We start from the raw sequence: 16,875 nt of genomic DNA on the forward strand, positions 1-16,875 counted from the left end.
AGAAATTAGCCCTGGGGTTAGTTTCTCCTGACTACTCACTACATGACCTTGGATCAGTCCACTGATCTCTGAACCCTCAGCTTTTCCATAGGTTGAAATGGGATGATAATTCCTGTCTAGGCAACCCTCAGTGGGAATGTTGTGATGACTTCAGAAAAGAACATGTGGAAGTTCACAGGGTTCTTGAGGGAGTGAGACACAGCAAGTTCAATATGGTATTATTTACAAATGCCTACCAAGTATATGTCACTGCTTGTAAGCCAGTCTCTGCAATTTACCATCCTTATTTATTTGTTGTTCCTCAACTGAGAGGGCAAGATAATTTATTTTTGTAACCATGTCAAGTACTACTGGTTTGTGAAATAGCCTCAAAAACGTCTTATCACACTGGCTTTCTGATAAGACTTTGTGATTTCTTACTACTTACACGTGGAAAGTAATCTTTTGAGGTTAAATACCTTTCATTCTAGACAAGTTACAGAGGCAGATGTCACCGCAGTGTTCTCAAAAGCCTGGGGAGCCCAAAGCCAGATGAGATCAAAGGACTTGTGTGCAAGTTACAGGGTTTGGAAGCCTTCCACCTAACTGGCAGTTTCTCCTCCTTCAACAAGGAATACTAAGAAAACACTATCACAGACCTTCAGACTGATCTTGAAAGCAGCCTAATTTACTTGTGACTTTGGCCAAGTTTTTAATCTCTCTGAGCTTTTCTCACTTGTGGAAGGCAGATATCTATTGCCTTCCATTTCCACCTCATAGGGCCATCAAGGATCAAAAGAGAGAGCACAGGGTGGCATGTATTTACTAACTAAAAGCATTGTTATTTTTAAGAAATGGTAAAATGTTACATTTATTTATAATGTGCATTTTAACGAAATCCTCTCAATTTGTTAGAAATACCCACTTAGAATGATCAGCCACTCAGGTTGAAGAGAGATGTTTCAATTTATGCTGATCTCTGTGAAGAAAGTAAAGTGTCAATACTGAGCATGGATGAGTTAGATCTAGGGAGTTATCTCCTTAATTGGCATTATCACAAAACAAGAAATATTTTTATATTTTCAACTAAGAACATTTTAAACTAAAATACAAACAAACAAAAGAACAAGAAATGAAACAGATCTTTACCAAAATTCTGTCCTGAATCCGCCAAATTTCTAACTACCTCTCTTGGAGAATAGCATTTCTATACTTACCCATGTTGATTATTTTAAAAATCTGGACCTAGTTTCCATTATGCAGACAAGCCAGACACAGAAGCCATCCAATATTTTAAGACTACAACGTTTACTAATGGATGTCTGGCTAGAAACAGTGTTGGCAGAATTCTGGCGGAGGCATTTACTCTCACTAATGATGTGGAACAGGGCTGCGTAATCATGTCTGCTTGTATTAAGTCTACCCAAGACTGTCATATTTTACAATGGAACCACAAACAAGCACCACCCCTAAAAGTCTTGGGATTTTCCTGGAAGAGAAATTACGTCAGAACTGGTTCAGACCTTCTCAAAGTCATTGCCCCAGCCAGTCATTTCACTTTGGACCTTCTTTACAAAAATGACTTCACAGAGTACAGTGGACATCAGACTGTTTCACACAATGTTTAGAGACATAGACAGTATATCCTATAAATGGACCATCCCAGACCAGGAAAAGTCTATCAGACATTTCCTCAGAAACCACATCAAAGTGCTTCCCTTGCGCATATATTAACAGATCCCTAAGGTAGAAGGACATTCAATCCATTCCCCCAACTCTGCCCCAGGAAAGCTATTGCTAGTTGTGCATTATCGTTTTCTTTCCTAGCTGGACCTGGGAAAGAATCATCAGTAGTTATTCATCAATAAGCAAGAAGGACAATGACATTCATTTTGACTGCCTGGACATTGTTACTGTATCATTCTTCTGGGGGAGAGTCATTTCTGTCTATTAAAGGAGACAGATTCCAAACTTAGATATGTGAGAAATCATTTGGTATTTAATAGAATTCAAGTCATGCACATAGCCCTAAAAATTATACTCAACAAGGAGCAAGGAAAATGAATAACAGCAAACCTCTAAAATGGAAATCCTTAGACTAAAAGGAGTATCTGTTGTTATCATATTAGTATTACGCAGTATTAAAAATATCAAGATGTTGTCATCGGATTTCTTTCCCTTCTACCTAGTTCCTAGACCTCCAAGGAATCTTCATTCTATTTTCTGAAATTAGATGTTGATTCAAAGATTTTAGAAGTAAACCATGAATTGAAGACAGTAAAGAAACATTAATTTTTGCAGATTACTATTAAATAACATCTTTATCCCATATTAATAATTTAACCACAGTGTTTGTCAAATATTCCAAAGATCTACTTTAGAAATATCCGGTATTATCTGAAACCAAACCTGGTTATTTAAAATGGATTGGAACTTGGCTCTGTGATTAAAAAGGGTCCTATGTCCCTCCTCCTCTCTTCCCTTCCTTCTTTCCATGCTCCCTCCCTCCCTCCCTCCCTCCCTTCCTTCTTTCCTTCCTTCCCTATGGCCTTAGGGTGCTCCTTATCTATATCTAGGGCAATATTTCAGTGGAAGGTGTACCTCAGGAAACAATGTGCTAACATGTTCACGTAGTAGCATCGAGACAAAGAGATGTATTTGCAAGGCATGATGCTGTCTGTAGTCCTTTGGGCTCTGATACATCCTCTATCAAGATGTTTGTGCCTTGATTGTTGATGAAGATGTAAAGATTATCCCTTTAATTTTTAACATTGTCAAAGTTAATATATACCATTTACTTTTCGACATTGTCAATGTTAATACAAACCTTTTAATTTTTAACATTTTAAAAGTTAATATAAACTCCATTAATGCTTCTCGGCTGATCAAACACGGGAATGATCACTATGCACTAGTTGTATCAGTAGTTTTTTCAGTAGGGAGCCAGTACATTTTTTTGGTGATGATATTGTCAACAGTCATAATGATATCTACCTATATTTAGATTATTTAAAGTACTATCATCCTCAGTCCCTCTTTGAGACTCTCCTTGGACCACTGCTCATAGCTCCAGGCTTCTTCCCCAATTGCCTCTGTAATCTCATGACCTCTTCTCCATGCTGCTGCTCCCCCAATCCCTGGTCCTTCATTCTTTAGATGTACATCAAATCTACCCTTCATTCTTCCAAGTGTAGTTAACACAGGCTATGATGTGTGGTAGATTTTACTGAGTATATTCATTTCCTAGGGCGGCCATAACAAAGTACCTCAAACGGAGTGGCTTACACAATAAAAATTTATTGTCTCAAAGTTCTGGAAGCTAGAAATCTGAAATCGAGGTGTTGACAGTGTTGTTCCTTCTGAGAGCTCTGAGGGAAGAATCTGTTTGGAGACCATTCTCCTTGACTTGTAGATGGTTCTATTATTCCTGTGTCTCAGCGTTGTTTATGCTTTATGCCTAGTTGTGTCCAAACTGCCCCTCTTATAAGGTCACCTACCGTATTGGATTAAGGTCCATCCTAATGATCTCATTTTAACTTGATTTCCTCTGTGGAGACCCTATCTCCAAATAAGGTGACCTTCTGAAATACTAGATGTTAGGACTGCAACATATCTTTTTCTTTATAGTTTTAGTTTTTTATAGTTTTCTTTATAGTTTGTGGGGGACACAATTCAACCCATAACACTAAGTCTTGAAGGTAATACGTGGGAGTACAGCATAGAAAAGAAAAACTTAAACTGAACCTCAAGTGTCATTGTCATGGAATCCATTGACTATGTTACAGGGTCTGATTCTCTCCTTCTTTCTGTCCAATCTGCTACCATGTTTCTGGGCCCAGCTCATCATCCTAGATGGAAATACTATTATGCACATCTCTCACCTCCTATGATGGTTAATTTTATGTGTCAAGTTGACTGGACCACAGGGTGCCCAGATATTTGGTCAAATATTATTCTGAGTGTTTCTGTGAGGGTGTTTTTGGATGATATTAACATTTAAATCTTATGAGTAAGGCAGGTTGCTTTCCATAATGTGGGTGGGTCCCACCCAATCAGTTGAAAACCTCAACAGAACACAAAGCTAGCCCTCCCCTGCCTTTTCCTGTCTGATGGGCTTAGAATGGGAACATCAGCTCTTCCTGGTTCTATAGCAGCTTCCAGCTTTAAGATGCAAACTAGGACACTGGCTCTGTAGAATGTACACACACACACACACACCATTGGTTCTGTTTTTCTGGAGAACCCTACCTGATACACTCCCTAAGACTTACTTGTAAAGAAAAATCACAAATAACATAAGTATCCCTTCACATTCACAACCTATCTGCCACAAAGCCAGCCCTTTATCTTACTAAATACAATATCCAGCTCCTCTAATCTTAAGCCTTTACAACTGGGTTATTCTCTTGGGTTTTTTAGTCATCTTTATGACTAAAAATGCTCCCAGTTGGTCTCTCCAAGAATAAAGCAAGAGCCTACCCCAAAGACAAAATCCAGCTGCCAATGTTAGTGCACCCATGGATTGAGAAATACTGAGGTCCAACCCTACAGCTCTCTGATACGTTCACAAAACTTCTCACATATTCTTTGTGTACACTTCAAGTCACTGAGCACTTTCTCAGGTTCTCTTCATCTAATTTCATCTAAGGTTTTTCATGCAACTAGACAATTCCTTTATCAAAATGTCTTTTATAATTTAATATTGTATGTGTGTGACTTTGTACAGAATTAGCCTTGTCTAATTAGGACTTAGCACAAAACCCTCCAAAGTTTAAACACATCAGAGCTGAACCAAATAGGACTCTTGAAAGAGCGTTTACAGGTTGGAAGGGGATGAAAATCTCCCCCTGACTCTGTGGCTTGACTTTCATCTTTACTTTGGGTCTCTTTTCATGATTCTCTATGTCATCACATCACCTGTTCATGCCACATCCAAGGCTGTGTGGGTCCACCTTTAAAATTTTCAATGTGGACAAAATTGTTTCCCTTGCCATAACTGAGACAGGCTGGTATTTTCAAGAACAGCTTTACTAAACACGAGGGAAAACAGAAAAGAAATAATTACGGAAACCATACACAGGATAAAAATAGCCAAATTTCCAACTGCAGGTTTCTGTTTCTAGAAATTCCATTAGAAGTAGGAAAGCTTTAGTGGGCCTCAATCTAGTTTGCCCTTAGTCAACCACATCCCTTAATTTTGCCATATCCTGTCTGGACTCCTCTCTCACCTCCAACACTTCATCAGCCCCTGAGCCCTGCAATCTTGAGCTGCTATTCTGATTTTTTGAATCCACATCTCAAAGAAAGAATACCCAATAACTTACTTTTTAAATTAGCATTCTCCTAATAAATATATCCTGGACCCCCAAAGACCAGTCAAAATGCCTGCTTACAAGAGATATTCAAGTTTTGAAATTGAAGATCCACTGAGTCTCAAACATTACCTCTTCTCAATACTGATATTAAACCAGCATAAAGCAAAGTGTATTCCAGGAAATGATCCCTGGGATAATGAATATTCTCCACAATGGCAAGTAGGGTTCTGTGGTCAAATACTTTTGAGGAATGTTGGGTTAAATTAAGTTTTGCAGTTTTCTCCACTGCATAATTTCTCAACTCATCATGCAGTCAACAACTATTTATTGAGCACCTATTATGGGCCAGGCACTGCTCTAGGTACTGAGAAAACCTTGGGGAAGAGTGAATAGGACAGGTAAGATCCTTGCCTTGCCTTCATAGAATTCACTCTCTAGGTGGAGTTCACCAAGAAAAGTGAACAAACAAACAAGTAAGATTTCGAATAATCTTCACAGCCGAGGACTGTGAAGACCTCAACGGGTGATATTATAGGGAAGGACTAGAAGTGGGGAACCCGGCAGAAAGAGGGAACAGTGAGTCCACAGACCTAGCAGGACATAGGAAGGACAAAACTAGCATGTTGGAGGAAGAGAAAAGAGCCTCTGTGACTGGAGCTGAAAAAACTGCACGTGATGAGGTATGATCTGAGAGAGCACAGTAAGAAGTAAGGTTTGATTGTTGTGCAATGGAAAGCAGTTTGAAGTGCTTTAAGCCTTGGTTCAATCTAATTTACAATTTGGAAAAACAAACAAACCAACAAACAAAGAAACAAAACAACCTCTCCTTGGCTGTTGGGTAGAGAATAGAATCTAGAAGCCAAGATTACAAGCAGAAACCAGTTAGGAGGCTCTTGCAGGCTCTTGAGATGATGACGGGGTTGTCAGTGCAGATAGAGAGATTGTGGATGGCTTCAGCACACTTTTGAGTAGAGACAACAAGGCTTCCTGATGGGTTAACGTGGGTAATAGGGACCAGAGCGACCAGAGGAAGACGGTAATAACTTCCAGCTTTGGGGCTTGAGCAATTAATTACATGTTGGTAATATTGACTGAGCTGGAAAAGACTAGAGAAGCAAAGGCTTAAAGGCATGAGGGAAATAAAGAGATTGTTTTACCCAAGGTAAGTTTAAGATACCTATTACACATGTAAGAGGTGCTATCAAGTAGACAGGTCTTATGTATCTATGTGTCTGGAGCTTAGGAGGAAGGTTTGAGATATAAATTGGGAAATCATTAGCGTACAGATGGCATTTAAAGTCCTAGAACTGGATGAGATCACCTAGGGAGAGCTCAGAGAGGAGTTAAGGCTCACAGCCAAGCCCTGAGGCACTTCAAATTTAGAAATCTTGTACAGAGGAGAAGCCAGCAGAAAAGACATGTGCATCAATGACTCTATGAGAGGCAATACAAAAGGCAGTGTTTCCCAAACTTATTTGACCTTGGAACCTTTTGTCACATAGCATCGCACAGGCCTAAGGTTCCAAGGACAACCTTTTGGGAAATACTATTCAAACCCTTCTAACGGCACTCCACTGTGGCATAATAGATTAACTTCTAAGGTGACATAGGTAAGTCTTCTCCCTCTAAGCACAGAGGTGTTTCAATAAGAGCCCATCAGTTCCTAAACAAAACAGTCCCCTGATGATCTAGGCCAAAAAATACACCTACAGGAATCACACAGGTGCCAAAGGCAGTAGAAAGGAAAGGAGGGCTGTTCCACCATTGCTTCAGGGAGCCAAACCCCACATGCTGGCAGTTTTTAGCCTTTTTACGTTAATAATAGTTATTTTGCTGCAGAAATAAGATGGAAAGTCTGAGGAGAGCACCAGGGAGTAAATGGTCTCTCTCTCTTTTTTTTTAGTGTGTATTATATAAGTTTTTTCAGGATACTAGCATTTTGGTGTTTCTATTTATATACACTATACCAGAGTATAATTTGATGCTCTGGAAAGAGTTATTTGAAAGCGTAGAGTCCTAACCACTGGACCAACCAGGGAGTTCCCAAGGAAAGAGTCAATTTAGAAAAAGATATATTTCTCTTTTTTCTAGTTAATTTCTTTTGTTTTTGAATAGAAACTCACTCAGGTATATTATTGGGATCTGAGGCAGCCCTAAGGACAGATTTCTCTCTACAACACATTTTCCCTCCTCTTCTCTCTGTCTCTGTCTCTCTGTGTCTCTGTCTCTGTGTGTCTGTCTCTGTCTCTCTCTCTTTCACACACACACCCCCCCACACACACACCACATACATGTAGGCTCAGAGGATGTATGTTCTTTCTCTCATAGGACCTCTGAGACCTCTCATTTTTTTCAGTTATGCACTGAAAGATCATAATAAAATTCTCTATATTTGCAAACCACAATCTAAGTGAACCACATATGTTATGAACTGAATGTTTGTGTCCCCGTAAAATTCATATATTGAAATCCTAACCCGCAATGTGATGGTATTAGGAGGTGGGGCCTTTGGGAGGTAATTAGGTCATGAGAGTGGAGCCCTCATGAATGGGATTAGTGCTCTTGTAAGAAGAAACACAAGAAAGACGATCTTTTAAAAAAAAAAAAAAAATTTATTTAGTTAGTTAGTTGTTCCTGGTCTTAGTTGCGGCAGGTGGGCTTCTTCTTTGCAGCATACATGTGGGATCTAGTTCCCTGACCAGGGATCGAACCTGGGCCCCCTGCATTGGGAGCGCAAAGTCTTGACCGCTGCGCCACCAGGGAAGTCCCAAGAAAGATGATCTTTCTCTCTCTCTCAGCTATGTGAGGATACCAGGAGAAAAATAACCATCTGCAAACAAGGAAGAACGTCCTCACCAGATGTCAGATCTGCCAGGGCCTTGATGCTGGACTTTGTAGCCACCAGAACTGTGAGAAATAAAAGTTTGTTGTAAGTCTATAGCCTTATAACATCTCACACTGCCTAAGACAACACACTTGGTCTCGGACGTTTGTTTTATGAGGAGACCAAGGTCCGGAGAGGAGAGACACAACCCAGTGGAATGAGCCCTTGATGGGTTTGATAAGCCTGAATTCTGCCCTTCTGTGACTGTTGGCAAGTGGCTTCATCTGGGTCTCAAATTCCTCTTCTGCAAAGGGAGGAGACTGGGTGGAGATAAGATCTTCAAGATGCATTTTTCATCATTTACAGTCTGATTTTATGATTTTGAGATGGAGTGTCTTGGCTGAGGTCATACAGCTTGGTGGCTCATGGCAGAATGGGAGCCACATCTTCTATCACCTGTTTTGTTTCATTACAGCAAATGGCGTTTCCACTTAAAAAAATGTGTAAACATCAACTCATTTTTCTCATCTATTTGGATAGCTGTGAAAACACTGCAAAAAGGCAGCATTGTACAGTGAAAAAAGTATAAATTTTGAAACCAATGGGACCTAGGTTTTGATCTAGGTCCAAACCTGGATCAAAACCAAATCTAGGTCCACTTTCAGCTCCGTGACCTTGGAGCGGTTACTTAACCCCTCTCAGCCTCAGTTTTGTCATCTGTAAGACAAGTGTATATGACACCTGCCTCACAAGGCTTGCTGATCAGATTGAAACTGTGGCTATAAAGCATCACAGCCATGGCAGGTACAAACATTCTGCCTTAGTACATTCAGGCTGCTATCACAGAATACCATAGACTGGGTGGCTTAAACAACAGAAATTTATTTCTCACTGTTTTGGAGGTGGAGAAGTCCAAGATCAAGGCGCCAGCAGATCCAGTGTCTGGTGAGAACCCACTTCCTGATTTGCAGATGGCAGAAGAAAGACTAGCAAGTTCTTGACCTCTTCTTACAAGTCCCATTATAAGGGCTCCACCCTCATGACCTAATCGCCTCCTAAAGACCCTACTTCCTAATATCATCACATTGGGGGTTAGGATTTCAACACATGAATTTGGAGAAGACACAAACATTCAGTTCATAGCATATGCTATCTCATATTCCACATCTCCCTCCCTCTTAATTATTTGGGGAGATAAAGAATTATAGCACAGAGTTCATGAACCAGGATGAGAGGGAGGCATGTGGTGACTTCATTTTTATGTATAAGTAATATTTATTAAAGAAATCATTGTAGAGACTTCCCTGGTGGTCCAGTGGTTAAGATTCCACGCTCTCAATGCAGGGGGCCTGGGTTCCATCCCTGTTCAGGGAACTAGATCTCGCATGCCACAACGAAGATCCTCCATGCTGCAACTAAGACCTGGCGGAGCCAAATATATAAATAAATAAATATTTAAAAATAAAATTTAAATTTAAAAAAGGAAGTCATTGTAGTTCTATCCCTCTTGTTGAGAATCTTTTCAAAATATTAGTTTGTGTTCCTCCTTTGGAAAGCATGCACTGAATATAATTGAATCTTTCTTGATGATTGAAAATCTTGCCATGTCTCGGGCTTTTCCCTCAGAACTTGAATTCAAATTATTCAACTGCCTGGATAAATATGTAGAAGGTGCAAAACTTAGTTTGAATATGTTGAACTCAGGAAATCTTCTAGAATTTTGTTGTTTGTTTTGAACTGAAATCTTTGTTAACAATTTCTTTGTGGTTCAGACTTCTAAATAGCACAAACATTCCATTTATAGGTGAGGATCTTGGATATTGTGTTCTGGTTAAACAAATGATCAACAGATTTTTTTTTTCTTTTCCATTATGGTTTGTCACAGGATATTGAATATAGTTCCCTATGCTATACAGTAGGACCTCTTTTATCCATTCTTTCTTTTTTTCTTCTTTCTTTCTCTGTAAACACACATGTACCTACATACATATGATCTACATTTTTCCGCACTGCCCAGCTTGTGGGATCTTGGTTCCCCCCACCAGAGATTGAACCCAGGCCCTTGGCAGTGAGAGTGTGGAGTCCTAACCACTGGACTGCCAGGGAATTCCCTGTTTATCCATTCTTATATAATAGTTTGCATCTGCTAATCCCAAACTCCCACTCCATCCCTCCCCCATCCCCTCTCTCCATCTCAGCAACCACAGGGCTGTTCTCTATGTCTGTTAGTCTGTTTCTGTTTCATAGATAAGTTCACTTGTGTCATAGTTTAGATTCCACATATAAGTGATATCATATAGTATTTGCCTTTCTCTTTCTGAATTACTTCACTTAGTATGAAAATCTCTAGGTCCATCCACGTTGCTGCAAATGACATTATTTCATTCTTTTCATGGCTGAGCAGTATTCCATTGTGCATATATACCACATCTTCTTTATCCATTCATCCGTTGATGGACATTTAGATTGTTTCCCTGTCTTGGCTATCGTGAATAGTGCTGCTATGAACGTAAGAGTGCGCATATCTTTTTGAATTATAGTTTTGTCCAGATATATGCCCAGGAGTGGGATTGCTGGATCATATGGCAGGCAACTCTATTTTTAGTTTCTTGAGGAACCTCCATACTGTTTTCCATAGTGGCTGCACCAATTTACATTCCCCCCAACACAGACTTTTTTTTTTTTTTTTTGGAATGCCTACTTTGTTGAAGGACCTGAACCAGAAATCATTTTGAATGTGAGGAAGTATAAAGATAAGTTTGAGGACTTAAGGAATATATACTGTCATTGGAGAGGAAAAACATAAACTCATGAAAAAGTAACTATAACAAGATCCTGATAAATGAGTGAAGTCTTTATAAAGAAGTCAGTACTTGAAGTGGGACTTGAACTGTGGTTGGATTTCGACCAGCAATGGTCCGTGATAGTGTTGCAGGAAGGGGGACCCCTTCCAGGGCCCAAGAGTGGGCTCTTGTCTAACACTCGGAAATGAATTGTCCGAGGAGACACATGTGCTGACAAAGCAAAAGACTTTATTGGGAAGGGGCTCCCGGGCGGAGAGCAGCAGGGTAAGGGAACCCGGGAGAACTGCTTTGCCACGTGGCTTGCAGTCTCAGGTTTTATGGTGATGGGGTTAGTTTCTGGGTTGTCTCTGGCCAATCACTCTGACTCAGGGTCCTTCCTGGTGGCGCGTGCATCACTCAGCCAAGATGGATTCTGGGAGGTTGGTAGGACATATGGACGGGCGTCTCCTCTCTCCTTTTGACCTTTCTCAAATTCTTCTGGTTGTTGGTAGCTTGTTAGTTCCACGTTCCTTACCAGGACCTCCTGTTGTAAGATAACTCATGCAAGTGGTTACTATGGTGTCTGGCCAGGGCGAGCAGTTTCAGTCAGTGGTTCCCCTAACAATAGGAGGAATGTTTGCTAGGGAAGGGTTTTTAAAGTAGAATACTTTGAATATATGCCCAAGGGGGATGGGAAAGCTTGGGTATATCCAAAGGGCAATAGTTCATTTCAGAGAAAATTCAGTCTAACGCAAGATATTTAGTTGGGATTTTCCTAGTTTCTGATACCATGTACTGAAGATACGGATCTCTTGAAAAGTGTTTCTTAGGCCCCTGTAGTTGTGGGAAACTGTGATCTACTGTACATTCTTTTGTAAATTAGTTTATGTCTGTGGGCTGATAATATGTAGGTCCAAGAGAATTCACAGGGCTTCAAATTTGCCCATTGTTAGAGGCCTAGACCCATCTCTTAGACACCAGACAGCCCTACCAAGACCCGTTCTCCTTTGTAGAAAAGAACACTTAGAGCCACAGGATAGGTCCTGGATTAGGATCCCCATTGTCCTTCCTTAAACATCTCAAGCCAGGAGTGTGGAGGAGGGAGAGAAACAGGTTTCTCTAATCTCACTTGCCTCACCTGCCTCTTGTTTGCCAGCCCAGCCCTGTGCCCATCCCCAACCCACACTGGCTCCATAAAAACAAAGTCAGTTTCTTCAGAGAGGGAGATAGCATTTCACCTACCTGGTCAATGGACTTACACACAACTTCTTTTTGAAAGTGGAAATAATAGAAAAGTGGGAAAAATCTGTGTAGGACCCTGACATGACTTAGTCAGCTTTGTGGAAGCCATCACTTCCAGAAGAGGTTTAAAAAAAAAAAAAAAGAAAAGCATGACATAGCCGTGTGTATTCCACATTGAAGTATCTAGGCAGTGAGCCTCTCGTTAAAAATTGCTGGATGGATAACCTCATCAACGTTTCCAAGCCTTGATTGATTCTGAGAAGGAGAGAAAAGAAAGGTTGAGATTCTCAAACTCAGCTTTCCACGTGTAAAGCAAATCTAGACTATGCCAAAGAACATGACCTTTATGCTTTTTAAGGAAGCATTTTATGCTGAACACCAAACGAGGAAGGCCCTTGGTCTAAGGCCTTCCCGTCTAAGGCCAAGGTTCCCTTCTAGTCTTTTTTTTTTTTTTTTTTTGTCATTTTCCCATATCTGGCCTCTTTGTTCCTGCCCTCTACCTTCAATCATAATGCAAAACTGCTTCCTGTATAGTGAAAAATTCCTTTCCTAACAAGGCACAGGGCCAAAGTGGTAGAAATGGAAGGGAACTAAGAACTACTGAATTCGCCCTCCTGGCTTTTGAGATAAGGAAAATGAGGCCCAGAAAGATAAAGTGGGCTTGTTGAGTGTAGGGATGGTAAGAATGGAAGGAAGTGGTGGAAGTTTATAAGATTATTCATATAGTGTTTGATGGTTTACAGAGTGCTATCATACATGTGACCTCATAAAACCTGTGATGTAGGTGATATTTTTATGTCCATTGTACAGGTGAGGAAGCTGAGACCCAGGGAATTCTCCTATAAGGGGAAAGAGCACATGGCTTTTCATCAGGTCAACTGGCCATGACAAAGTCTAGTGACTCTGCAATACCAAACTCTGCTCTGAAGGGCAAGACATACGAAGATGACACTGCCTGTGTGCTCATATCTATTAGGAGAAGGTTGTCAGTCTCCCCTAAGGCTGCCCACAGGGCACCCTAATGCTGTCAAAAAATTATCTAAACCCTAGAGGGTCTGAGTCCCATACAGTCATTTGACTCCCTTCTAAACATGGCTACGTGGAAACTTTAGAAAGGAAGGGCCAGTTTTTCTGCAGAGGAATCTACATTTTAAATTGCACAAAATTGAGAGTCTCTGAAATGTGAAACGTAATAAATTAAAGTTGGCTCAAGATTATAGAGGGATTTGGAGTTTAACTGGAAATAGAGATGAGGTGGTGATGAACTAAGGGCTTTCTGCCCTCTTCTTAACCAATCTTGTACTGTTCTTTGTGAAGTTACCCCCTCTGTGGCCCTGCCTTATCACAGTGACACTGACAAGCATGTATTATTTTTCCCTTTTATTCTTGGTAAAAGAATTGGATCAACAACTAGATCATATCCTTCATGGATGGTGAAAAAAATCATCTGGAACCTCTGTTCATCTAAGATTAGGGTCAGCAAACTGCTGCCTATAGGCTAAATCCAGCCTGCTGCCTGTTTTGTAAGCTCATGAGTTAAGAATAGTTATTACATTTTTTAATGGTTGAAAAGAATCAAAAGAAGAAGAATATTTCATGCCATGTGACCACAATATTAAATTTAAATTTCAATGGCAATGAAGTTTTATGGCAGCCACTTTTATCATTTGTATTTTGTTTATGGCTGCTTTTGCACTACAGCAATGGAGATTGGTAGTTGCAACATAGACTCTATAGCCCTCAGAGCTTAAAATATTTACTATTCAGCCCTTAACAGAAAATATTTGCCAATCCCTGTCTTAGAGCACTAATCATACTGTATGAGAATTGGTTCTGTTCACATCCATCTCCCAAGCTAGACTTTTGAGCTTATGAAAGCCTCCACTTTGCTTAGAATGAGGCTTCACTACTGGTTGGCCCTCTATAAATACTTGTAGGGTGAAAGAGAAAACGAATGAATGCTGTGGGTTTAGGAAATTCAGTTCCCTTTTCTTGGCCTCAATTTCCCCTTTTGTGAAAAGAGAGTTGCCTAGGGTGAACTTGGTCCCTTTTAGTTCCAACATTCTATATTTTACATTAAAGTTACTGTAGCCAAAAATCAATATATCACATTTAGCTCATTGAATCTTATTTTCCCCAACTCTGCGACTTCCTTTAGTGACCTTCTGAATATTGGTTGGTTTCCCAGGTCTGTCAGTATCATGAAAGGGATGCCCTCACTAGCTAACTTCAGTGGAGCGTCTGATGTCTGTGTGTGTAGTATGTGCATTGCATGTAATGTGAAAATTCGTTATAAATCAATAACTTCCTTTCTTCAAGTCTGCTTGTCTTGTATGAGTCTAGTGACCTAAACAGTTTTCTCACGGCATGGTCACCATTAAGAATCTGAAAAAAAAAAAAAGAATCCAAATGTGTGGAGTCCAGAGACCACACTCTGGATTTATGGCCACCCCTTCACCTCCATCAAGATACATCTGTGTGATAGGCCCAGAAACTAGCCATCTGCTCTTAGAAATTTTCACTACTTAGAAAAACTTACTACTTGAAAAGGCCTCCTCTAAACCTCACAAGCTCACAGGGCCATGCCCTCAGGTGGTGTTTGGTGGACACCTTCACACAAAGTTAAGGCCTGATGTGTCATTAATGTGATTTGATTTAAATCTTTATCCTGCACTGTTTCCTCCTAGAAGGGTCAATGCCTCTCTCTAACCCCACCATTGTCAAGGGAACAGAATCTTAGAATTGAGGCACCTGTGACAGGAGGACACGTGCTTGCCTGTCACTGGGGCCTGATGAAACTTTCCTGTATGGAAGTCAAGACCAACCCTCATACATTAGATGAAATTTGTCTTCTGGACTCTTCTGTTCCCCTTTCTACCCCTTCCCCCAGGTTTCTAACACTGTCCACCGTTTATCCTGGGCCTCTACTATGAGGCAACCAGCGTGGGAAATACTCAGGCTTTCAGTTCAGCATCTCCTTTCCCTTTCTCTTGTAAACAACCAGTGGAGAGGTTAAAGTGGAAAAGGGTAAAGCCCTTAGAATCAATTTAGTCTGAGACCCACTTCCTCTACTCATTGGTGGAGCTTCAGTTCCTATTATCTGCTAAATGGAGATAGTACTTATCATCTCCCTCCGCTAATCACCAAGAAACCCTTACAGGCAAAGACCATGCATTATTATTATTATTATTATTATTATTTTTGGCTGTGTTGGGTCTTCATTGCTGTGAGTGAGCTTTCTCTAGTTGCAGCGAGCGGGGGTTACTCTTCGTTGCAGTGCACAGGCTTCTCATTGTGGTGGCTTCTCGTTGTGGAGCACGGACTCTAGGCACATGGGCTTCAGTAGTTGTGGCACATGGGCTCAGTAGTTGTGGCACACGGGCTTAGTTGCTCGGCAGCATGTAGGATCTTCCTGGACCAGGGATCAAACCCATGTCCCTTGCATTGGCAGGCAGATTCTTAACCACTGAGTCACCAGGGAAGCCCGACCACGCATTATTTATTATTCTTTTTATCTCACACTCCTCAAGTACATAGCATGTGGCAAATAATTGACATATGCCTCATACAAGCAAAACGGAACTGACTTTACGTATAATCATGCATGATCATGAAATGTGGAGTGTTGGAGCTAACAGGAACTCAAAGACCTATCCAGTTCAGCATCACTAAATGAAAGGCAGATGTGCCCCACCTCCCACTCTGTGCTAAATGGACAGAAACTGTCAATGTATTCTTTCCAGCTGAGTGTCTTTCCTGACCTGAGCTTCATAATCTTCAACAAAGCTCTTTGGGAGGTCACTCTCATTGACCATTGGACTCAATTAGCACTGGAGGGAAAAAACCTATATACTCTTCTGAGTTCAACTTCTACCTTAGAAATGAAGAAACCTAGACCTAGAGAGATAATATAATTGGCCAAGGTCACAGAACTAATTGCAGGGTGAGTTGGAGCTAGAATATAGGTCTCCAGATTCTTCATCCAGTGCTCTGTCCACTACATATCAATTAGGTTCTAATGAAAGTCTCAGTGCCTTTAAGCCAAGGAGTGAGCACTGAGGGATATTTCTAGCAAGGACACATGTTTTTGTTTTGCTTCCTTTGTTCCTGTTCTGTTTTGGTTTTTTGGAGATGGGAGGGCAGTTTAGGAGGCAAGTAAATTATTCAACACACTTTCACTGACATCCTCTTCCAGGCAAAGGTGCAGAGAGGCAAAGGTCTCCAGAGAGCTAGTTAGATAAAATGAGGACTCTGCCCAGGCCTTGTAGACCCATAAACAAACAGTGAAAAACAAAAAAAAAAAACAGACTGTTAAGTGAGCTAACAGAGATATACTTATCTCTGTTAAGGGTCAGGGGTCATGACCACTCAATTGATAGAGAGGTCTAGGAGGGCTTAACAGAGGAAGTAATTTCCAAGCTGACTCTTCCCAAAAAGAGTCAAAGTCAAAGAACGGAAAGGGTGTTCTGTCAGAGGGAACTGTGTACACAAAGGCATGAGCTGGAAAGAGCCTGTGCACACAGGGAGACTCACAAAAAGTCTGGCATGGAAGGAACGTTGGATGAGGTGAATTGGAAAGGAGAAGGGAGGGAAATAGGATGGTGTCAGAAGAGGGATCTGGAAAGATAAGCAAAAGCAGCCTGCTTTGAAAAAGTCTACAAAGGCTGACGACAGGTATATATATATATATATATATATATATATATATATATATATATATATATATATATAT

The sequence above is a fragment of the Lipotes vexillifer genome, unplaced genomic scaffold (assembly GCF_000442215.2).
Source record: "Lipotes vexillifer unplaced genomic scaffold, Lipotes_vexillifer_v1.1 scaffold771, whole genome shotgun sequence".
NCBI lineage: Eukaryota > Metazoa > Chordata > Mammalia > Artiodactyla > Lipotidae > Lipotes > Lipotes vexillifer.